The sequence below is a fragment of the Mobula hypostoma genome, chromosome 4 (genome assembly GCF_963921235.1).
Source record: "Mobula hypostoma chromosome 4, sMobHyp1.1, whole genome shotgun sequence".
Classification (NCBI taxonomy): Eukaryota; Metazoa; Chordata; class Chondrichthyes; order Myliobatiformes; family Myliobatidae; genus Mobula; species Mobula hypostoma.
This window is the reverse complement of record NC_086100.1, coordinates 181,440,648-181,465,481: the sequence shown is the minus strand read 5'-3', so window position 1 is coordinate 181,465,481 and position 24,834 is coordinate 181,440,648. Positions and strand designations below refer to the sequence as shown.

Here is a 24,834-nt window from a genome sequence, read left to right as displayed (position 1 = left end):
ATGTATAGAATAGTAACCGTAAACAGAATCAATGAAAGAGTACGAGCCATAGAAGAGAATGTAACTCTCAGATCGGCTAGCGGCTTAATCTAGGGGAAGACAGCCTTAAGAAATCTTGTTTGGGTGGATGCTGCACGATGTGTCCCCTGTTACAAATCAGTACCCCGAAATAACAAACAGTACACAATATGCGATTAAATGATTTAGCTTGATAATTCTCATTTTGACTATATGGTTAGTAAAGAAACAAAAAAAGAAAAGGGCCCACTCTAATGTGCAACATTGGAGCTCACAGTTTAGTCCACTGGTTTTCCATCGACCTCCTCCGAGCGTAGCCGACCCTCGGACCCTCGTTCCAAGTGCACTCCGTCAGGCGGTCTACCAACTCTCTCCATTCGCGTCTTCTCTCCTCATCTCTCCCTGATGAAAGACCGCGAAATCCCTGTTCCCAGACCCACAAGAAAGAACAACATCCCTCTCATTGGATAGCCCCACATTCCAAAGCCCCAGTATCTCTAGTTATAATCCAAACATTGCTGCTACAGAAAAACGATTACATTAGCAGTGAAACCTTACAGCGTATTACCACAACAAACTGTTGAAATGCAACTATAAATAACAAGAGCATCAAATAGTAAGGTAAAGAATCATAGAACATAGAACATGGAGATTCACAGCACATTATAGTCCCTCGGTCCACAACATTGTGCCAACCGTGTCCTTAAAGAGAGATCAGTAATTGTGGGAACATCTCAATAGATGACTGTAACAATCCTCTTTTGTTCAACAGCCAGATGGTTGAGGGGTATTAACTGTTCTTAAACCTGGTGGTGCGAGTCCTGAAGCACTTGTACCTTCTGTCTGATGTCAGCAGTGAGAAAAGGGCATGGACTGGGTGGTGAGGATCTTTGGTGAAACATGCAACCCATCCTTCTTGTACAGATTTCACCTGCTCTTGTACAGATCCCAACAGTGCAGGTACTAAAATTCTGCAACAGCTCCTTAATCACACATCTCTTGTCCTACTTTTTGTCTTGCTTGCGCTAGGGGATAATCCTGAAATTATAATTCCAGAGGTCCTGCTCTTTAACTTTCGGCCAAATTCCCTAAATTCACCTTGCAAAACTTTATCTCTTCCTGCCTTTGATGTTAGTACCACTGTGGACCCTCCCCTTACAGAATGTCCTGTGCCTGTTCAGAGACATTCTTGACCCTTCCACTAAGAAACCAAAACACCCAGACTGGTGTCTCGCACCACACACAAAGAATGCTGGTGAACGCAGCAGGACAGGCAGCATCTACAGGAAGAGGTACAGTCGACGTTTCGGGCCGAGACCCTGCGTCAGGACTGGTGACTGGTGTCTCGTTCCCTTTAGTTGAGGTAAGATGAAGATTAATGTCAGGGACTGAAGGAGCACAGTACCTCACAGCATGCTCACTCGCCTGTCTCCTTATGCAATGCCTGCCTCATCAGTCACCTCAGAACTCACAGAACTATACTGGAAGCAAGTCATCCTTGACCCCAAAGAGGTGCCTTGCTCCTTTTCACAGAAACTAGGCTTAAAAATTATGGAGCATTGTTAGACAAGAGACACACCTAGATGCTATATCCACCTATTCATTTTTTTTTATCTTTCAAGACTATATATCACTGTATTAAAATATACAATTATATATAAAATTGCTTCTAATTTAAGATTGGAAATATTAACATATTAAGTTTTATTTAAGGACAACATCTCCTGCTTGGAAATGAATAGGACAGTTTGTGACCCTTTGTGGCCTGTGATTGTCCTTTGAAACCATAGCCCAGCATGTGGTGCTGGTTAGATACCAAAACTACACAAGAATCAAATATCTTTCTTCATGCGTGGCAACCATTCATATCATTTGCTGAATGGCTGCTCAGCACATGATTAAACAAATGAAAACAACGCCAACTGCATTCAGATGTTGAACAGACCCATAGCATTAGCCTTATGCTTGTGTGAACCACATGATAATAATATCCAGCATATTTCTGTCCCCTCTTAACCAACTACGAATAATGTGATCCACACCAACAACAATATTATGGGTGCTATGTAAAAGGCCTTATCAACTAAGTTTGAAAATGTCATAAACATGAGTTTAGTGTTTGCTGAACTTCTGCTTTTAAAATATCTTAATCACTTCAAAAACTCAAATCCAACTTGTACTATATTGCCAGGGTGGCAGGATGGAGATACACCACTATGCAGATAAGGCACTCCTTCCCTCCATTAGCCTGCAGGCCACCCTTGGGGAAGATGTAGCACCTGCTTAGCCCCCGAATCAGGGTCACCTGAAGACATGGGAGCAGGTGGTGGATAAGACACGCAAGATAAGATAAAACTTTATTGATCCCAAAGGAAATTATTGTTGCAAGGTTGTTCAGTCAGAAATATGTACTTTAAAGTACAAAATGTAAGCATCAAGGTATGAAAAAATACAAAATGTGCATTAAAAAGCAACAGTGCAAAATACAGATGTGCAATGAAACCATATACTTATATGCAACACACATCAAAGTTGCTGGTGAACGCAGCAGGCCAGGCAGCATCTGTAGGAAGAGGTGCAGTCGACGTTTCAGGCCGAGACCCTTCGTCAGGACTAACTGAAGGAAGAGTGAGTAAGGGATTTGAAAGTTGGAGGGGGAGGGGGAGATCCAAAATGATAGGAGGGGGAGGGATAGAGCCACTAGCTGGACAGGTGATAGGCAAAAGGAGATACGAGAGGATCATGAGGACAGGAGGTCAGTGAAGAAAGACAAGGGAGGGGGGGACCCAGAGGATGGGCAAGAGGTATATTCAGAGGGACAGAAGGAGAAAAAGGAGAGTGAGAGAAAGAAAGTGTGCATAAAAATAAGTAACAGATGGGGTACGAAGGGGAGGTGGGGCCTTAGCGGAAGTTAGAGAAGTCGATGTTCATGCCATCAGGTTGGAGGCTACCCAGACGGAATATAAGGTGTTGTTCCTCCAACCTGAATGTGGCTTCATCTTTACAGTAGGGGAGGCCGTGGATAGACATGTCAGGATGGGAATGGGATGTGGAATTAAAATGTGTGGCCACTGGGAGACCCTGCTTTCTCTGGCGGACAGAGCGTAGATGTTCAGCAAAGCGGTCTCCCAGTCTGCGTCGGGTCTCGCCAATATATATAACTCACATTTTATTGACTCTGCCTCTCGCCGCTTCTCCCGTCAAGCTCTGAAGGCGACTCTCTCCGCCATGAGGAGGTACTTGGTGTCCCCATCCCAGACCCTTCCACACCTTCGGGACACTTTCTTCACCGTCTGTAATGGTCCTACCCGTTATTTCATCCTCCGTCGGATTCACGCCTGCAATCGCCGTTTTTTTGACTTTGTCATGTTAGGCAAAGATCGCAAGATCCTACATCTACGGACTCCAGAGCCTGTTGGCCCTGAAACTAGCAGGCATGAACATCAGATTGCGGCACCTGCCATTGATCTCGCTGGCTCCAACACCTCAGGGCATATTCAAAACCCGGACTCCAGCAACGACCATGGACACCTTCACAGCGATTGCGCAACCACCAACTGCAACTCCAGCCTTGAACTCCAGGCCGAATCTTTATGTGCTGCTGCTGTGACTCCCGTCTCCCCTTCCCCCACCACCACTCCACAGCCCCGTCTTCCTCAGATCCCACCGTCAACTCCTGGGCCCTCAGAGGCTCCATCTTCTTCTCACCCCAACCCTCCCCTCTCCATTGACACCCCCAGCCTCCCCCCTCCCGCCTCTGATCCCAGCTCTCATCCGTGCCGGGTCTTTACCATCCTCTCCGACCTTCAACTGTCGGATGCAGAATGCTCTGTCCTCAGTAAGGGCCTCACGTTTGTCCCCCTTCGCCCACACCTCAGCGAGTTCCGTGTTCGCCATGATGCAGAACTTTTCTTCTGCCGTCTCCGTCTCCGAGCCTACTTCTTCGGCAAGGACTCTTCCACCCCAACCGATGACCCCTTCTCCCGTCTTCAACCCTCCTCTTCTTCATGGACACCCCGCTCTGGTCTTCTGCCTGCTCTGGATCTCTTTATTGCTAACTGCCGACGGGACATCAACCGTCTCGACTTCACCGCACCTTGTCCCCATTCCAATCTCACTCCTTCGGAACGCTCTGCTCTCCACTCCCTCCGCACTAATCCTAACCTTATTATTAAACCCGCCAATAAGGGGGGTGCTGTTGTAGTCTGGCGTACTGACCTCTACCTTGCCGAAGCACAGCGACAACTCGCGGATACCTCCTCTTATTTACCCCTCGATCGTGACCCCACTAAGGAGCACCAGGCCATTGTCTCCCACACCATCACCGACTTTATCCGCTCAGGGGATCTCCTATCCACTGCTACCAACCTTATAGTTCCCACACCCCGCACTTCCCGTTTCTACCTCCTACCCAAGATCCACAAACCTGCCTGTCCTGGCCGACCTATTGTCTCAGCTTGCTCCTGCCCCACCGAACTCGTTTCTGCATACCTCGACACTGTTTTATCACCCCTTGTTCAATCCCTTCCGACCTATGTTCGTGACACTTCTCACGCTCTTAAACTTTTCGATGATTTTAAGTTCCCTGGCCCCCACCGCTTTATTTTCACCATGGATGTCCAGTACTTATATACTTCCATCCCCCATCAGGATGGTCTCAAAGCTCTACGCTTCTTTTTGGATTCCAGACCTAATCAGTTCCCCTCTACTACCACTCTGCTCCGTCTAGCGGAATTAGTCCTTACTCTTAATAATTTCTCCTTTGGCTCCTCCCACTTCCTCCAAACTAAAGGTGTAGCTATGGGCACCCGTATGGGTCCTAGCTATGCCTGCCTTTTTGTTGGGTTTGTGGAACAATCTATGTTCCGTGCCTATTCTGGTATCTGTCCCCCACTTTTCCTTCGCTACATCGACGACTGCATTGGCGCTGCTTCCTGCACGCATGCAGAGCTCGTTGACTTTATTAACTTTGCCTCCAACTTTCACCCTGCCTCAAGTTTACCTGGTCCATTTCCGACACCTCCCTCCCCTTTCTAGATCTTTCTGTCTCTGTCTCTGGAGACAGCTTATCCACTGATGTCTACTATAAGCCTACTGACTCTCACAGCTATCTGGCTCTATCCCTACCCCTCCTGTCTTCTATCATTTTGGATCTCCCCCTCCCCCTCCAACTTTTAAATCCCTTACTCACTCTTCCTTCAGTTAGTCCTGACGAAGGGTCTCGGCCTGAAACATCGACTGCACCTCTTCCTACAGATGCTGCCTGGCCTGCTGCGTTCACCAGCAACTTTGATGTGTGTTGCTTGAATTTCCAGCATCTGCAGAATTCCTGTTGTTTGCATATACTTATATACTTAAGAAGAGGTGTTTTAGAGTCTTATAGCCACAGGGAGAAAGGATCTCCTGCAGCAGTCAGTGCTGCACCTTCGTAGAATCACTCTGTTACTAAAGGTGCTCCTCTGTTTGTCCAATATGTCAAGGAGGGGGCGAGAGGGATTGTCCAAAGTGCTCTGTAGCTTCCGCAACATCCTCCTCTCAGACACAACTATCACAGAGTCCAGTTCCATCCCCAGAACAGAACCAGACTTCCTGACGAGATTATTGATCTTTTTGGCATCAGCTGCTCTCAGCCTGCTGCCCCAGCAGTTTACAGCGTAGAATAGAATGCTGGCCACAACTGAGCCATAGAACATCTGCAGCATAGTACTGGAGAAGTTGAATGACACTGGAGCCTCCTCAGGAAGTACAGTCAGCTCTGTCCCTTTTGTACAGAGCCTTTGTATTTTTAGTCCAGTCCAGTCCAGTTTATTGTCCAGGTGAGTTCCCAGATATTTGTAGTCCTGGATGACTTCCACATCTGTTCTCTTGATGGAGATGGGAATGCAGGGTTTTTCCACCTTCCTGAAGTCACCACCAACTCCATTGTCTTAGTAATGTTGAGCTGCAGGTGATTCAGCCCACACAACTCAACAAAATTGTTCACGGAAACATAGAAACATGGAAAACCTACAGCACAATACAGACCCATCAGCCCACAAAGCTGTGCCAAACATGTCCCGACCTTAGAAATTACCTAGGTTACCTAAGATCCATGTACCTATCCAAGAGTCTCTTCAATGACCCTATCGTATCCACCTCCACCACCGTCGTCGGCAGCCATTCCACGCACTCACCACTCTCTGCGTAAAAAAACTTACCCCTGACATCTCCTCTGTACCTATTTCCAAGCACCCTCTCGTGCTAGCCATTTCAGCCCTGGGAAAAGGCCTCTGACTATCCACATGATCAATGCTTCTCAGCATCTTATACACCTCTATCAGATCACCTCTCATCCACCGTCGCTCCAAGGGGAAAAGGTGGAGTTCCCTCAACCTATTCTCATAAGGCATGCTCCCCAATCCAGGCAACATCCTTGTAAATCTCCTTTGCACCCTTTCTATGGTTTCCATATCCTCCCTGTAGTGAGGTGATCAGAAGTGAGCACAGTACTCCAAGTAGGGTCTGACCAGGGTCCTATATAGCTGCAACATTACCTCTCGGCTCCAAAACTCAATCCCAGATTGATGAAGGCTAGTGCACCATATGCCTTCTTAACCACAGAGCCAACTAACGCAGCAGCTTTGTGTGTCCCATGGACTCGGACCCCAAGACCCTTCTGATCCTCCACACTGCCAAGAGTATTACCATTACTACTATATTCTGCCATCATGGACCTACCAAAATGAACTACCTCACACTTATCTGGAATGTACTCCATCTGCCACTTCTCAGCCCAGTTTTGTATCCTATCAATATCCTGCTGCGACCTCTGACAGCTTCCAAACTATCCACAACACCCCCAAACTTTGTGTCATCAGCAAATTTACTAACTCATCCCTCCACTTCCTCACCCAGGTCAATTATAAAATCACGAAGAGTAAGGATCCCAGAACAGATCCCTGAGGCACACCACTGGTCACCAACTTCCATGCTGAATATGACCCATCTACAACCACTCTGCCTTCTGTGGCAAGCCAGTTCTGGATCCACAAAGCAATGTCCCCTTGGATCCCATGTCTCCTTACTTTCTCAATAAGCCTTGCATGGGGAACCTCATCAAGTGCCTTTCTAAAATCCATATACACCACATCTATGGCTCTACCTTCATCAATGTGCTTAGTCATATCCTCAAAATATTCAGTCAGGCTCGTAAGGCACGACCTGCCTTTGACAAAGCCATGCTGACTATTCCTAATCATATTATGCCTCTCCAAATGTTCATAAATCCTGCCTCTCAGGATCTTCTCCACCAACTTACCAATCACTGGTTTATAATTTCCTGGGCTATCTCCACTCCCTTTTGAGATTAAGGGGACAACATCCGAAAACCTCCAATCCTCCGGAATCTCTCCTGTCCCCATTGATGATGGAAAGATCATCGCCAGAGGCTTAGCAATCTCCTCTCTCGCCTTCCACAGTAGCCTGGGGTACATCTCGTCCAGTCCCGGTGACTTATCCAACGTGATGCTTTTCAAAAGCTCCAGCACATCCTCTTCCTTAATATCATCAAGCTCAAGCTTTTCAGTCTACTGTAAATCATCCCTACAATCACCAAGATCCTTTTTCGTTGTGGATACTGAAGCAAAGTATTCATTAAGCAGCTCTGCTATCTCCTCCGGTTCCATACACACTTTTCCACTGTCACACTTGATTGGTCCTATTCTTTCACGTCTTATCCTCTTACTCTTCACATACTTGTGGACTGTCTTGGGGTTTTCCTTAATCCTGTCCGCCAAGGCCTTCTCATGGCCCCTTCTGGCTCTCCTAATTTCCTTCCTAAGCCCCTTCCTGCTGGCCTTTAATCTTCTAGTTCTCTATCATTAACTAGTTTTTTGAAACTTTCATAAGCTCTTCTTATCTCCTTGACTAGATTTACAACAGCCTTTGTACACCACAGTACCTGTACCCTACTATCCTTTCCCTGTCTCATTGGAACGTACCTATGCAGAACTCCACGCAAATATCCCCTGAACATTTGCCACATTTCTTCCGTACGTTTCCCTGAGAACATGTTTCCAATTCATGCTTCCAAGTTCCGGCCTGATAGCCTCATATTTTATTTTCCCTTACTCTTTCCTAACTTGTCTGTTCCTATCCTTCTCCAAAGCTATGGTAAAGGAGATAGAATTATGATCACCACTCTTCTGTACTCAGCCTCTTGACCCCAGCTGACACAGCTCACATCTGCCAAATTATCCAAAAACTTCTGCAGCTAGCAGACTCCAAGTCGTACCTGGAGTCTGAGGTGTAGACAGTGAACTGGAAGGGGGGCAGGACAGATCCCTGAGGTGCTCCTATGCTGCTATCCACAGTATCTGATGCACAGCTCTGCAATTTCACACATTGTGGCCATCTAGGCAGATAATGTGTAATCCAGGACACTAGTGGAGCATCCACCTTCATCTCTGTGAGCATACTCATGATTCTCACAATGCTCCTTGGCTCATCTAGATGGGTGTAAGGCCATTGAAGCAAGAAGATAACGGCATCCTCGACTCCAATATGTGGTTGGTAAGCAAACTTCAGGGGGTCCTGTGATGGATTTATGATGGTCCGGATGTGTGTCAGGACCAGTCTTTCGAATAATTTCATAACGTGAGGTCAGTGCTACTGGTCTGTTTGTGGCGGGACATGTCTTCTTGGGTACAGGTTGTAAGAGCACCTGGTGCATATCACAAGTCCTGCATATGTGACGAATAACGCCAGGCAGACAATCTCTGAAGAGCATTGATAATGGCTATGGTCATGCATCTTGAAAAGACCCTGCCCAGAAGAAGATAATGGCAAACCACTTCTGTAGAAAAATTTGCCAAAAACAATCATGGTCATGAGACATTGATTGCCTACATCGTACGACATGGCATATCATATTGATAATGACTTTATCTGGCCCATCACACTCATTGGGTAAAATTAACCCTTTTACAGTCAGAGTATCAATGCTGTCACTGAAAAATGAGAAATGATGAAAATATGCAACTGAGATTGTTTCATGATCTCAAGCCACAAGTAATGTTGGAAATTCCAAAACAACCATCACCTCAGCATTGTCATAGCATTCACCTGCAAGATGATCATGGCTATTATCTCAATGTTGCTCTACTGTAAGACAATTTTGTCCAGCTGGAACATGAAAGACATTGCCATATTGTTCATTGATTCGACTTCAAAATAGCCAACTAGCCTTAATTTGAAGCAGATCTCTAATAAAGCAGTGATAGACATCAAACACAGCCCAGAAAATTATGAACAGTTGGTCGATGTGGTGCAAAAACTGCCAGAAGACACATCCCACAAATATGTTGAATCAACTACATATTGGCTCACACATAAATTGGCCACCATATACAACATAACATGTAAATTTACACAACTGATTACTTCTCTGACAATACCTCAGCAGCCAGAGACGAACTTGTCACTGGATTGGCAAAGGAACAGTGCAAATCATAGTCATAGTCACAAAGATGCTGCGCAGAAGCAGGCCATTTTGCCACAGAGTCCGCACCAATCACTGACCATGTATTGACACTAATACTACATTCATCTAATTATTTTTATTCTCATCATAGTCTTATCAATTTCCCCTAGATTCCACTGCTCATCCAGATAGTAGGGGCAATATACAGTGATCAATTAATTTACCAACCCCTATAAGTTTGGGATGTGGTAGAAGGCCCATGAAACCACAGTGAAAATATGCAAGCTTCACAGGTCTGGACTGAATGTAGATCCCTGGCACTGTAAACCAGCAGTCTGATTAGCTGTGCCACTGTGCTGCCCACAATGTCAGCCACTGATCAAAAGTATAGATATGATTTATAATAGTAGGAAAGCTTAGTCCACAATTAAGAAGATGAGCATAAACCTTCAAAAACCATAGCAAATGTACAAAGTAACAGTTCACCAGAGAGCACATTAATTACACAAAATAGAAAACGAACTCACAAAAGAAAACTGCAATGACTAGAACATCAAAAAGAGAACAATTTTGATGACCAATTTAGCGCAGCCAAAAAAGAAAAAAACACCAAGAACATGAAGGCTGGCAATGTTGCAAGGGTGGATATTATTTGTAATGAACAGATATAGAAAATCAAATCACTAACAAGGGACTGACCTCTGAGATTATTTAACTTCTATGCAAGAACAAACTGCATTTCCATGATCTACAAATATACATTGCAGTAAAACTCCAGTGATCCACTACACTTGGGACATTGGTGGTGCTGAACTGGCAGATTTTCTGGACGGTTGGATTTTATTTCTATTAATATCTCAATATTCTGTTAATTCACTTTTTTCAATGATATGCTCCATGATAGGAAATTTTCCACTGAAGCAGATATACTTAAGTACAGGAACAGCACGGCCAGTGAGTGGGAAAGGAGAATTCAGGAACCAGAGCCACAGTGAGTGGAAAGAGGAGTTCAGGAACTGGGGCTGCAGTGAGTGGAAAAGGGAAGTTCAGGATCGGAGCCATAGTAAGTGGAAAGCGGAATTCAGGAACTGGATCCACAGTGACTGGAAAAGGGAAGTTCAGGAACTGGGGCAACAGTAAGTGGAAAGGGGAGAAAGAAACCACGACCACAGTGATTGGGAAAGGGAGAGATCAGGAACAGGACAGACTGAGTGGAAAGTGGGGTCCAGGAACTAGAGCTGCAGTGAGTGCAAAGGGGAATTCAGGAACTGGTGCTGCTGTGAGTGGAAAGGGAGTTCAGGAACCAGGACCACAGTGACTGGGAAATAGGGAGATCAGGAACTGGAGCTGCCATGAGTTGAAAGGGGAATTCAAGAAACTGAGTCCACACTGAATGCAAAGAAGTGCAAGAACAGGGGCCCCTGTTGTTTGAAAATCAACCATAAGTGCAGAGGACATATTTGATGAGACAGAATATCAAATATCCTGGCCCTGGTACATTGAGAAAGCAGGGGTACTTCAGCCTGGTGAGTGGAAAGGAAGCAAGTTGTGATGTAAGATTAAGAGTAATATTAGTTTACTTATGTGCATTAAAACATCAAACCATAACCCAAACTCTTATATCTCTGGAATGTGGTGAAATCCTGAGCATCTAGAGGAAACCCATGTGGGCACAGGGAGAATGTATGGATGCCTTAAAGACAGCAAAGGGAATTGAACCCTCATCTGTGAATATTTCATCCACAGTTGTCCCTTGAGTAAATAGAATTTTTTTTATGTACAGCTGCCATACAAGTCATTTGCTAGCCAGGGGGAGAATCTCATCCTGTACGCTGAAGTCAAATTTGAAAAATACTAAATCACTGGTGACATTTCCATTGACCTCTTGGTTACAATTTGATACAGTTCATCTGTATGTGTTCCTTGGACATAATAAACAACCCATCAGTTACCATAAATGTTCATTAGAAATTTTAACTCTACACTGAATTAACAATGTTACAGATTCAGAAAACACAGAAACAGGCCCTTCCGCCTAGCTTGTCCCATATGCCTGTGTTTAACCCACATTCCTCTAAGTGCTGTTGCTTATGTATGTGTCCAAATTTCTTTTCAACACTTAAACATGTTGGTAAAGCCTATACTAGAATGGTCGACCACAAAGAAGAATATTGATATGTCACTTTGACATCTACATAATTGATCATTCGAATGAATCTCCTACATCAATGTAACTGAGTTGCTGTTGTTGTTCCTTTTTGCACCTTGCGGCGCATTGAGCAGCCTTTTTTTTCTGTTTCCTTAGCATTTGTTTGTTGATTATGAGGCCCAGTTGCTAGCTTGATGCTCAACCCAGCATGGATGGAAAGTGTGCAAGGGGCCAGCCAGATTTGAAACCAGGACCATTTGTCTCGAAGTCCAGTGCTGATGCAACTACATCATCAGCCAGCATAATGTTAACCAGGTATACTAACAAAAATGACATACTTTGACAAAGCTTTAACAAAATATAGATCAGTTTCCATAAAACCATAAGACTTAGTGCAGAATTAGTCCATTTGGCCCATTGAGATTGCCCCACCATTTGATCATGGCTGATTTATTCTCCATCTTAACCCCATTCTCCTGTCTTCTCCCCATAATCTTTGATGCCCTTACTAATCAAGGACCTATTAACCTCATATACACAGAGACTTGGCCTCCACAACTGCCTGTGGCAATGAATTCCACCGATTCACCACCCTCTAGCTAAAGAATTCCCCCTAATTTATGTTCTAAAGGGACATTGTCTCCTATCCACTTTATCTAAGCTTTTCAACATTTGATAGATTTCAATGGGATCCCCCTCATTCTTCTAAACTCAAGCGAGTACAGGCTTAGAGCCATCAAAGCTCTCATACATTAGTTCATTCATTCCTGGGATCATTCCCATGCACCTCCTCTGGACCTTCTCCAATGCCAGCACATCCTTTCCTGGAAAAGAGGCCCAAAACTGCTCACAATACTCCAAGTATAGTCTCACCAATGTCTTATAAAGCCTCAGTAGTACATCCTTGCTTTTATATTCTAGTCCTCTTGAAATGAATGCTAACAATGCATCTGCTTTTATTACCACCAACTCAATCTGCAAATTAACCTTTAGGGAATCCTGCACAAGGACTCCCAGGTCACTTTGCGGCTCTGACTTCTGAATTTTCTCCCCATTTACAAAATATTCTTTGCTTTTATTCCTTCTACCAAAGTGCATGACCTTATATTTCCCTACACTATATTTCATCTGCCACTTCTTTGCCCATTCTCCCAATCTAAGTCCTTCTACAGACTTCCTGCTTCCTCATCACTACCTGCTCCTCCACCGATCTTCATATTGTCCACAAACTTGGCCACAAAGACAGCAATTTCATCATCCAAATCTATTCAATAAGCAGACCCAGCACGGTTAGAAGATGAAAAAGAAAATCAGCAATTGGAAATGCTGAAAATGGAAAATGCACTCAGCCATCACCAGGACCTCCAAGTTCTATTCTGTACATGTGTGTCTTGTATAGGAACACTTGACCTTAGCCAAAAAAAAGTTCCAGTTTTGAATGACAGTTGTGGAATCATCATGGCTATCATAAAATAGCCAATACTGACAGCCTATCTACCTACCCTTGTTGGAAGTTAGCAGGTTAAGAACCAAAATAGTGAAATGGGAAATACTCCATCATACCCTTATTACTAATGTGATAGGCAGAGCATGCAATAGTTTTGAGTCTATCCATTCCTCAAATATGGACTTTCATGGTGCAAGACCTTTCCAAAGCCAATTTGCAAACAATGAAATATGATTCTTGCTGGAAAGAAATATGTCTTTCGTTGATCTACAAATAATATGTACCGGTAATTAGCTGCAATGAGGATCAAGACAATTGAATGGACAAAAAATAATTATTTTTTCAAACTTTATCCCTCAAATTTTAATAATTCCAAAGTAGCTTTTGGTTCAATGGCTTTAACTTTTGATTAAATTGGCATAGTTGGGAAACAACCACATTGTTGACTCCTCTTGCATACCTGGCATTAGCCAATGATAACAGAAAATTGTCACAGAACCAGCTTATCCGAGCCTTGGGCAAGTCTTGGTATAAAATTGCCGATAATGATGATGAAGCAAGAAAAAAAAAGATAGATGTAAATGATGCAGCTTTGTTAGTTAAACAGCATTTTAGTCAACATAATAGTTAAATAAAATATTTTCGATTCAAGTACTTTAATGCCAGTGCACAAAACATATCGCTTGGTATATTACACATTATATTTGTGCAATGCACAAAGCTGTCCAAATTTGACATTGATCTTTATTTTTGCTGCAGATTGTCCATTTGTGTCACTGCCTGAGTGCTTTTTCTAACTCATAACTCTCATTCTGAACTTGCCAGTGTCTTCATTTTTTCTGTTCTGAATCCCAAAATGCTTCTGCTGCAATTCGTATTACTAACAGTTATGCTTCCACATCAGCCCATGCAACATGAGATTGCCAATTTTATCATAGAAACTAACAAATTGACATATGCATCATGGAGTGCCGAGCTTGTCAAAAAAATAAGGGAGTTGTCAGGACAATTGAAAAGTAATAAAGGGAGATTATTTTTGCAATAATTGCTTATTGGACCATTTTTCTCTTCAGATTTACAAAAAAACTGTATATTTGCTAGGTTTACAGTATGCCAATTCCCATTAACTAGTTAATATATTAAGGAATTGTTTTTATTTCTAATCTCAAGCAGCGTCAGTTCTTGTTTCCATTCCATTTGTTTTTTGCAATTTTAAAGTTATCTTTTTAGATCTCATAACTTAGAATCACAATTACAGCTGAATATTATTAAGCACTACACAAGGTAAATGTCATAAACAATTCATCTCCTTTTTTATGCTATATTCTTTGTCTCATCTGCAGTGTCTGCTGTGAACTGCCTAAGCATCACCACCATCTAAGAGATAAAGCTATGATGTTGAAGGAGACAGGATGGAACAGGCAACAATTTAGACTTAAATAGATCTTTTAACCTCATCACAGATTCTCAGGAGCTTCACGAATATGTATTGGTCCAGACAATAGGGAAAATGACCGAGAGTACTTTTAAACAATAAGTTTGGTAGTTTGTAAGAGATGTTGCCAAGATACAAGGTTCAAAAAGGAATTCCAAAACTATGTGCACACTATTACTTTAAATAGAGAACAAAAGTATAAGTCCAAAGTAGCTGTGCAAGTATGAAGAGATTGCAGAAATTCCATGGAGGAAGCTGAAGATCAGGTTAATGAATTTGAACACCATATCTTGACCATATCTTGACAGGAATTATCAGCAGGCACTATGTGTCTATAGAGTGATCATAGAACATAGAAATCTACAGCACATTACAGGCCTCTCATCCCACAATGTCATGCCCACCATATAACCTACTCTAGAAACTGCCTAGAATTTCTCTGGGGCATGGCAGTAGAACCCGGATGGAAGGAGGCGAATGGAAGCCCGAGGTTTCAAAATGACCTTTAGTTTCACAAATCCATCTGGAAGCTTTACATTTGTATCACAGAAGACCACTGCAGGTAGCACGGATGGATTTTCTTTCGGCAACAACGCTGGAGGTTCTCAAGGAGGCTTTGGCTTTTTAACAGGACAGCAGTAAACAGCCACTGCAGCTGCCACTACCTCAACCCCAAATGCCAATATGTTCTCATTCACTAATCCAAATTCAGGGGCAACTTCATCTTCTGATTAGCTTTCCAGTACAACCAGCAGTAACCAGCACAAGTGCAGGCTTCTTACTCGGAAAGAATAAAACAAACTTACCATGTTCATCGCAACAACGCAACCAGCCTCTGGTTTCTTCGGTTGTACACCATCCACGAGGGCTGCAGTTGCAGCAACCTCTACCTGCACTGCCACCACCTCTGCCTTCTCGCTGTCCTCCGGACCAACTTCCCAGACCTTGCCTCCATCTCAGTTTAGGCAGCATCTCAGCTCAGGCAGCTGCTGTGGTATTTGGTCTCATTGCTTGCTCCACAGCCACAGCCCAGACAAAAGCTTCCACTTGGTTTGGATTTACCACTGCTCCAGCTGCTTCATCCCAGACAACTACAGCAGGGGGATTTGGCTTTGCAATCAAAACAACACCAGCACTTGGTGGGTTCAGGTTTGGCACTCCGACAAGTACTACAGCAGCCCCTAAGCCAGCAGCACCAGTCTCTATTGGAGCGCCTACAACAGGTTTTTCTTTTAGTGTATCTACAACTGCATCAAGTGCTGCCACATCAGCTTCTACAGCACAGAGTTTTTGTTTTGGTGCAAAGCCAGTAGGTTTGGACACAAGATCTTCAATTTGTTCACATGCAGCAGGGACATCTCTGTTTGCTTCAGCCGTGAGCTCAGAACCTTACACCTCTACCATGATTAGTGGATTTACAATGGCCAGCAATGCTACTTCTGTTCCAGCTGCCCTGACATCTTCTACTCCAATTGGGTTTAAGCCAACAGGTGCAGCCTTGCCTCTGACTACAGCTACAAGCTTGGCTGCCAGCACCTCTACTGCTGCTACAACAACCACTGGATTTTCATTTCATTTCTCCATGACACCAGGTCCATCTGGAACAACTACAAGTGTGAGTACTGTACTACAGCAACAGTTACCACCACTACTTTTTGCTCCATTGCAACTGCCAGTGCCTCTCCAGTTATATTGTGTGCTCAGCTGCAACGTCTGATCAACAAGTTCATTGGCTATATCTAAGAGGGAGTTAGATATGGCCCTTGTGGCTAAAGGGATCGGGGGTATGGAGGGAAGGCTGGTACAGGGTTCTGAGTTGGATGATCAGCCATGATCATACTGAATGGCGGTGCAGGCTTGAAGGGCCGAATGGCCCACTCCTGCACCTATTTTCTATATTTTCTATAAATGGAGCGTGGAACTGGAAGAACAGGAAAAACAATTCCTACACCAGGCCACACAAGTCGATGCCTGGGATCGAATGATGATTGAAAACGGACAAAAGACCACTGCTTTACACTGAGAGGCAGAGAAAGTGAAACTGGATCAGGAGAGGTTGGACCAAGAACTTGACTTTATTTTGACTGCATCACGCTAATACACAAGAAAAAGAAAGGAGTAGGTGACTCAACTCCACGAGTGCTTTGTCATTCAAAAATGATGCAGTGTGTAGATAGAAACAAAGAAAACCTACAGCACAATACAGGCCCTTTGCCCCACAAAGCTGTGCCAAACATGTCCTTACCTGAGAAATTACTTAGGGTTACCCATAGCCCCCTATTTTTCTGAGCTCCATATACCTGTCCAGGAGTCTTTTAAAAGACCCTATCATATCCGCCTCCACCACTGTCACTGGCAGCCCATTCTACACACTCACCACTCTCTGCGTAAAGAACTTACCCCTGATATCTCCTCTGTACCTACTTCCAAGCACCTTAAAACTGTGCCTTCTTGTGCTAGCCATTTCAGCCCTGGGAAAAAGCCTCTGGCTATCCACATGACCAATGCCTCTCATCATCTTACACACAGATGTAGTAAGACTATGAGGAAGGACAGGCAGATTATAGGGCAAAATTGCCGTCAGTGGGATTAGTTGGGGGCAAATCACAATGGGTGATGAAAACAGGACTGAAAGTGTTATATTTGTATGCCCACTGTAAATAGAATAAGGTAGGTGATCTGGTATCACAGTTAGAGATTGGCAGGTATGACCTTGTGGACATCACTGAGTCATGACTGAAAGAAGATCATAGTTGGATGATTAACATCTAAGGATACATCTTATATCAAAAATATAGGCAGATAGTCAGAAGAGATGGAGTGGCTCTCTTGGTAAAAATGAAATCAAATCCTTCGGTGACATAAGATCGGAAGATGTAGAATCCTTCCGGGTAGAGTTAAGAAACTTCAAGGGCAAAAAGAATCTGATGCCAGTTATACGTATACGAGACCTGAACAGTAGCCTGGATGTGGAATATAAATTACAATGGGAGACATAATAATGACTGGAGCTTCTGGGAAAAATCAGAAGGCGCAAGGAGGAAAGAGACATCCCAAAGATGAAGAAATATTCTCAAAGGAGGATGAGGCAACCAAGGCTGGCAAGGGAATTCAAAGACAACATAAAAGCAAAAGAGAGAGCATATAATATTGCAAAAACTAGTGGGAAGTTAAAAGGATTGGGAAACTTTTAAAAACTGACAGAAGGAACCCAAAATAAAACAATAAGGAGAAAAAGATGAAATATGAAGGCATATTAGCCAATAATTTCAAAGAGAATACAAGAAGGTTTTTTGTCAGATATATAAAGAGTGAAAAAGAAAGTCGAGGGTGGTTTTGAGACCACTGGAAAGTGAGACTGTTGAGGTAGATATGAGGGGACAAAGAAATAGCAGACAAATTTAATAAGTATTTTGCATCAGTCTTCATTCTGGAAAACACTAGCAATATGCCAGAAATTCGAGTGTCAGAGAGCAGAAGTAAGTGTAGTTGCCATTACTAAGGAGAAAGCCCTTGGGAAGTTGAAAATTCTGAAGGTAGATAAGTCATCTGGACCAGATGGACTACATCCCAGGGTTCTGAAAGAGGTAGCTAAGGAGATTGTGCAAGCATTAGTAATGATCATTCAAAAATCACTAGATTCTGGAATAGTTCCAGAGGACTGGAAAATTACAAATGTCACTCTACTATTCAAGAAGGTAGAGAGGCAGAAGACAGAAAATTATAATCCAGTTAGACTGACCTCAGTTGTTGGGAAGATTTTGGAGTCAATCGTTAAGGATACTTGGATTTTCAGAAGGCTTTGACAAGGTGCCACACATGAGATTGCTTAACAAGGTAAAAGCTCATAGTATCACAGGAAAGACACAAACATGGATAGAGCATTGGCAAGAGCCAAAGAGTGGGAATAAAGGGAGCCTTTTCTGATTGGCAGCTGATGGTTAGTGGTGTTCTGCAGGAGTCGGCGTTGGGACCACTTCTTTTTACGTTGTAAGTCAATTATTTGGATGATGGAATTACCGGCTTTGTGGCCAAGTTTGCTGATGATATGATGATAGGTGGAGGAGTAGGTAGTGTTGCGGAAGCAGAGAGGGTGCAGAAGGACTTAGACAGATTAGGAGAATGGGAAAAAAAGTGGCAGAATGAATACAATGTTGGGAAGTGTATGGTCATGCACTTTGGTAAAAGGAATAAAAGCATAGACCAGGGGATACCAGCCATTTTTATGCCACAGCTCACTACCATTAACCGAGGGAACAGTGGACTCCAGGCCAGAAACCCCTGGCATAGATTATTTTCTAAATAAGTTAAAATTTAAAACTCTGAGGTGCAAAGAGACTTGGGAGTCCTTGAGCAGACTTCCCTGAAGGCTAACATGCAGGTTGAGTCAGTGGTGAGAAAGGCAAAGGCAATGTTAGCATTGATTTTGAGAGGACTTGAATATAAAAACAAGGATGTAATGCTGAGGCTTTATAAGGCACTGGTGAAGCCACTTGAGTATTTAAGAAAAAATGTACTGACATTGGAGAAGGTTCAAAGGACATTCACAAAAATGATTCCGGGATTGAGTGGCTTATCATGTGACGAACGTTTGATGACTCCGGGCCTTTACTCACTGGAACTTAGAAGAATGGGGGTGACCTCATTGAAACCTATTGAATATAGAAAGGCTTAGATAGAGTGAATTTGAAGAGCATGTTTCCTATAGTGGGCATGCCTAGGACAAAAGGATGCAAGCCAGAATAGAGGTACGTACGTCCTTTTAGAAAAGAGGTGAGGAGAAATTTCTTTAGACAGAGGGTGGTGAATCTGTGGAATTTGTTGGATCCTGTGGATAGTTAGCTGGAGAATGATAGATTCTTGATAAGTCAGGGTATGAAAGGTAAGGGGAGAAGGCAAGAGAATAAGGTTGAGAGGGAAATGGATCAGCTATGATCAAATGGTGGAGAAGACTTGAGGGGCTGAATGGCCTAATTCTGCTCCATTGCCTTTTGGGGTTATTGTCTTACCTGAATTACTTAATATCCAAATACCTATATATTTCTCTGTCTTGAATGTATTTATTTACCAAGTCTCCAAAATCCAAAGGTACACTATTTTATTCCCTTTACATCTAAGTAATAAATACTGATTGTTACTTGAAAAATAAAGAAACAATGTCTCAAAAATATAATCCACAGATGATAAGAGTGTGAATATGAGATTCAGCTGGATAGGGAACCAGGAAGACTTAACTAGTTGATATCTTGAAGTCTCGGTCAATATGGATGTTGAGATTGAAATTCAATGCAGAAATGAATATGAGACTGAAGTTATGTACCATCACATGGTACATTAGGGGGCCTCCAAGGAGGGGAAATAATTAGTGCTAGAGCAATGTTCTGGATGAAGGCCAAAAAGGATGGTTTTGACCTTGTAAAATCAATCTACCTCATCCACTTAGTAACAGACAAACAATCCAACAACATGCTGCCCACTTTAAAAAAGTATTCACAGAATGTTGGCATTGATAGCAAGGCCGACATTTAGTGGCCGGTGTATTATCGCCTAATAATCAAATCATGAAAATTTAAAGCACAGTGGAGGTTAATCTTCATGCAGCCCATAAAAGAACTATCCAGCATAATCTCATTTTCTGGCTTTTGTTTTATTGTTTTGCTTGTAGGTTACAACACTTCAAATGCACTTTTGCATATTCTACAAATACCCTGAGAGTTTCTGTTTCTATCACACTTTGAAACTGTGAGTTCCAAACCATTATTACCATTCAATTGAAAACAAGACTCCCCTAATCCTTCCAACAGTTGCTTTAAATCAATGGTCCCAGCTGGTGAAGTTTGTCATTGGATGAAATACCTTTCTTTCCACTCTATCTAGGCCGTCCATAACTTTATGTAGTTAATTGTTGTTCTAAGGAAAACAAACCTTGTCCTCACAATCTTTTCTCATGGATAAATATCTCCACTTCTAATAACTTGAAAATCTTGTAATTCACTCCAGTGCAATTGCATTGTTCTAGTAATGTAGTAAATGAAATTGTATACACAATCCTTGAAATAACCTCCTGGTTCTAATATTCTATGCTTACCCTGGTAAAGTATCTGAAATGCCTTCTTAGCAGCCTTATCTACCATGGCTTCTACTAAATGCCATCTTAGCAGCCATAGCCTGATGAAGGCCTTGTCTCGGAGGGCGGAGTAAAGTCAAGATGGTGCTAATCAGTGACTCCTTTGCTTGCATCTTCGGAAACAGCACTATTTCTATCTTTGATATCTCTTTTTTACCTTTTCAAGGTTCTTTTAAAGTCCCTGACCTGGCGTTACACTCTGACTTTGGTACTTTGCGGGAGTGGGACCTGCTCTCAGGGTCTCATGACCGGCTGCTTTTTGACAGCCCAAGGATGCAGCCTGGAAGACTAGCATGTGCCTTTCGGGTGCCAGATTTTCATGGCTTTGGAGATGGGCTGATTCAAGGCCGGTGCCCCTGACTGAAGCATCATGGGAAAACATGGAACATTGGGAGGAGCAGGTTAGCCGCCATGGGTATATGTCCAGAGCCCTGAGCCTTGGGGCTGACTCTCTGGACGCAGAGCTCGGATAAAGCAAAGCAACAGACTTTTAACATCATAAATCAGTGAGTAGTTTGTTATGTCTCCCCTCTTGCTGTGAAACGGAGACACCTCTTTTTCCCTTATTAGGGAGAGAGAGAGATCCTGTGGTATGTCAAATTACCGGGTTAACGAATAGTTTTTGGAGTACTGAAAGTCTGTGTCTTTACTGATGCTTTGCTGCACACAAGTGCTCAGTGAAGGGCGCCGATGCTTTTTTGCTGTTGTGGGGGCGGGGGTTCGCTGCCTTGCTGCTATTTGTGTGTGTGAGGGGGAGAGCTGGGGGGAGGGAGCTTTGGGGTTCTAACGTTTAACTCTCATTCATTCGGACAGTTCATTGGGAGTGTAAAAGTCGGACCGTGAGGCAGTGGAAGAGTTAAAAAGCAAGCAGATTGAGAAGCATTGGTCATTTCTTCGGCAGTTGAATGGGGCACAACTGCGCAAATGTGTGAAAGTCAGACCGTGAGGCAGCGGGAGAGTTAAAAACCAAGCAGATTGGAAGGGTCGGTCATTTCTACGGCAGTGGAATGGGGCATGACTGCACAAGCATGTGAAAGTCGGACCGTGAGGCAGTGGGAGAGTTAAAAAGTGAACAGATTGACACAGCAGGCAACGTAGTAGAGGGAGACAAGAGTAGGAAGGTTTTGGCTCAAGAGGCTTCGGCGAGCAGAGGCTGAGGACGAGATTCACTCCAAGTGAGGTAAGGCCGGGTAAGTTGTTTAATTAATTTAATTACCTTAGGAGTAGGTAATGGAGGCAGCAGTTAGGGCAGTTGAGTGCTCTGTTTGCAGTATGTGGGAAGTCAGGGCAGGCACAATTGTCCCTGATGACTACACCTGTAAAAGGTGCATCCAGCTGCAGCTCCTGACAAACTGAGTTAGGGAACTGGAGCTGGAGCTGGATGAACTTCAGATCATTCGTGAGGCAGAGGCAGAAATAAACAGGAGTTACAGGGAGACAGTCACCCTTAAGAGTCAGGAGACAGGTAGCTGGGTGACTGTCAGGAGAGGGAAGGGGAACAGACAGAATGAGCAGAGCACCCCGTGGCCATTCCCACCAATAATAAGTATATCACTTTGGATGCTGTTGATGGGGACGACCTACGAGGGACAAGTTACAGTGGTTGCGACTCTGGCACTGAGACTGGACCCTCAGCTTGGAAGGGAAGGAGGGAAAAGAGGAGAGAAGTAGTGATAGAGGATACGATAGTTAAAGGGACAGATAAGAGGTTCTGTGGAAGAGATCGAGAATCCCGGATGGTCTGTTGCCTCCCTGGTGCCAAAGTCCACGATATCTTGGATCGAGTTCTCAGTATCCTCAAGAGGGAGGGTGAGCAGAAGAATGTCGTGGTCCATGTAGGGACCAATGACATGAGTAGGAAGAGTGAGGAGGTCCTGAAAGGTGAGCTTAGGGAGTTAGACGCCAAGTTAAAGGACAGGACCTCCAGGATAGCAATCTCAGGATTGCTACCAGTGTCACGTGCAGGTGGGTTTAGAAATAGTAAGATAGCACAGATCAACACGTGGCTGAAGAAACAGTGCAGCAGGGAGGGCTTCAGATTTATAGACAATTGGGCAATTTTCCAGGGAAGGTGGGATCTGTTCCGGCGAGACATCTGAACTGGAGGGGGACAAATATTCTTCCAGGTAGGTTTGCTAGAGGGGCTCCAATGGATTTAAACTAGATACTAGGGGGCAGGGGAACCAGAGTGTAGGAACAGATGTAGGGGAGAAGGAAGAAAAAGAAGACAGTAAAGTTGTTTGCATTGTTAGTGATAAACAGAGAGTAAGAGATAGAAAATTTCTTAAATGCTAGGAGCATTGTAAGAAAGGTAGATGAGCTCACAGAATGGATCACAGGATCACAAGATCACAAGACAAAGAAGCAGAAGTAGGCCACTCGGCCCATCGAGTCTGCTCCACAGCTCCCCCATGAGCTAAACTATTCACCTACCTAGTCCCAATTTCTGGCTTTTTCCCCATATCCCTTGATACCCTGACTATCTTGATATCTGTCAATCTCCTCCTTAAACACACTCAATGATCGGGCCTCCACAGCTGTATGTAGCAACGAATTCCACAAATCCACGACCCTCTGGCTAAAAAAATTTCTCCTCATCTCTGTTTTAACTGGGTACCCTCTAATTCTAAGACTATGGCCTCTTGTCCTGGACTCACTCATCAAGGGAAACAACCTTTCCTCATCTACTCTGTCCAACCCTTTCAACATTCGAAATGTTTCTATGAGATCCCCTCTCATTCTTCTATACTCTAATGAACAAATCCAAGAGCCGACAAACGCTCCTCATATGTAAGGTCCTGTATTCCAGGAATCATCCTCGTAAATCTTCTCTGAACTCTCTCCAACATCAGTACATCCTTTCTAAGATAGGGGACCCAAAACTGCACACAGATTGACACCTGAAAGTATAATGTTGCAGCTATTAGTGAAACATGGTTGCAGGAAAGGGTGTGATTGGCAACTAAATACTCTTGGATTTCGTTGCTTCAGGTGTGATCGAATCGGAGGGACAAGAGGGAGAGGTGTTGGGTTGCTTCTCAGAGAAAATATTACAGCGGTGCTCTGTTAGGACAGATTAGAGGGCTCATCTAGGGAGGTTATTTGGGTGAAATTGAGGAATAGGAAAGGTGTAGTAACACTGATAGGGGTATATTATAGACCACCTAATGGGAAGCGAGAATTGGAGGAGCAAATTTGTAAGGAGAGCAGGTATTTGGAGTAAGCACAAGGTTGTGATTGTGGGAGATTTTAATTTTCCACACATAGACTGGGAAGCCTATACTGTAAAAGGGCTGGATGATTTGGAGTTTGTAAAATGTGTGCAGGAGAGTTTTTTTTTTGCAGCAATACATAGAGGTACCAACTAGAGAAGGACAGGGTTGTATCTCCCGTTAGGGAATGAGATAGGTCACGTGACGGAGGTATGTGTTGGGGAGCACTTTGGGTCCAGTGATCACAATGCCATTAGTTTCAATACAATTATGGAGAAGGATAGGTCTGGACCAGGGTTGAGATTTTTGATTGGAGAAAGGTTAACATTGAGGAGATGTGAAAGGATTTAGAAGGAGTGGATTGGGACAATTTGTTTTATGGGAAGGGTGTAATAGAGAAATGGAGGTCATTCAAAGGTGAAATTTTGAGGGTACAGAATCTTTATGTTCCTGTTAGGTTGAAAGAAGGGTTAAAAGTTCGAGAGAGCCATGGTTTTCAAGGGATATCGGAAACTAGGTTCGGAAGAAGAGAGATGTCTACAATGAATATAGGCAGCATGAAGTAAATGAGGTGCTCGAGGAATATAAAGAATGTAAAAAGAATCTTAAGAAAGAAATTAGAAAAGCTAAAAGAAGATATGCGGTTGCTTTGGCAAGTAAGGTGAAAATAAATACAAAGGGTTTCTGCAGTTATATTAATAGCAAAAGGATAGTGAGGGATAAAATTGGTCCCTTAAGAGAATCAGAGTGGACAGCTATGTGTGAAGCCAAAAGAAATGGGGGAGATTTTTAACAATTTCTTTTCTTCCGTATTCACTAAGGAGAAGGATATTGAATTGTGTAAGGTAAGGGAAACTAGCAGGGAAGTTATGGAAACTATGATGATTAAAGAAGAGGAAGTACTGGTGCTTTTAAGGAATATAAAAGTGGATAAATCTCTGGGTCCTGACAGGATATTCCCTAGGACCTTGAGGGAAGTTCGTGTA

At 43.5% G+C, this 24,834-nt stretch overlaps 1 protein-coding gene and 1 pseudogene across 2 annotated transcripts in view; one reads left to right on the top strand and one right to left on the bottom strand.

The window, feature by feature from the left end:
- Positions 1-24,834, bottom strand: part of ctnna2 (catenin (cadherin-associated protein), alpha 2) — a 1,317,235-nt gene that overhangs the window by 808,722 nt on the left and 483,679 nt on the right. The window lies entirely within an intron of this gene.
- Positions 15,008-16,607, top strand: LOC134345050 (nuclear pore glycoprotein p62-like; annotated as a pseudogene).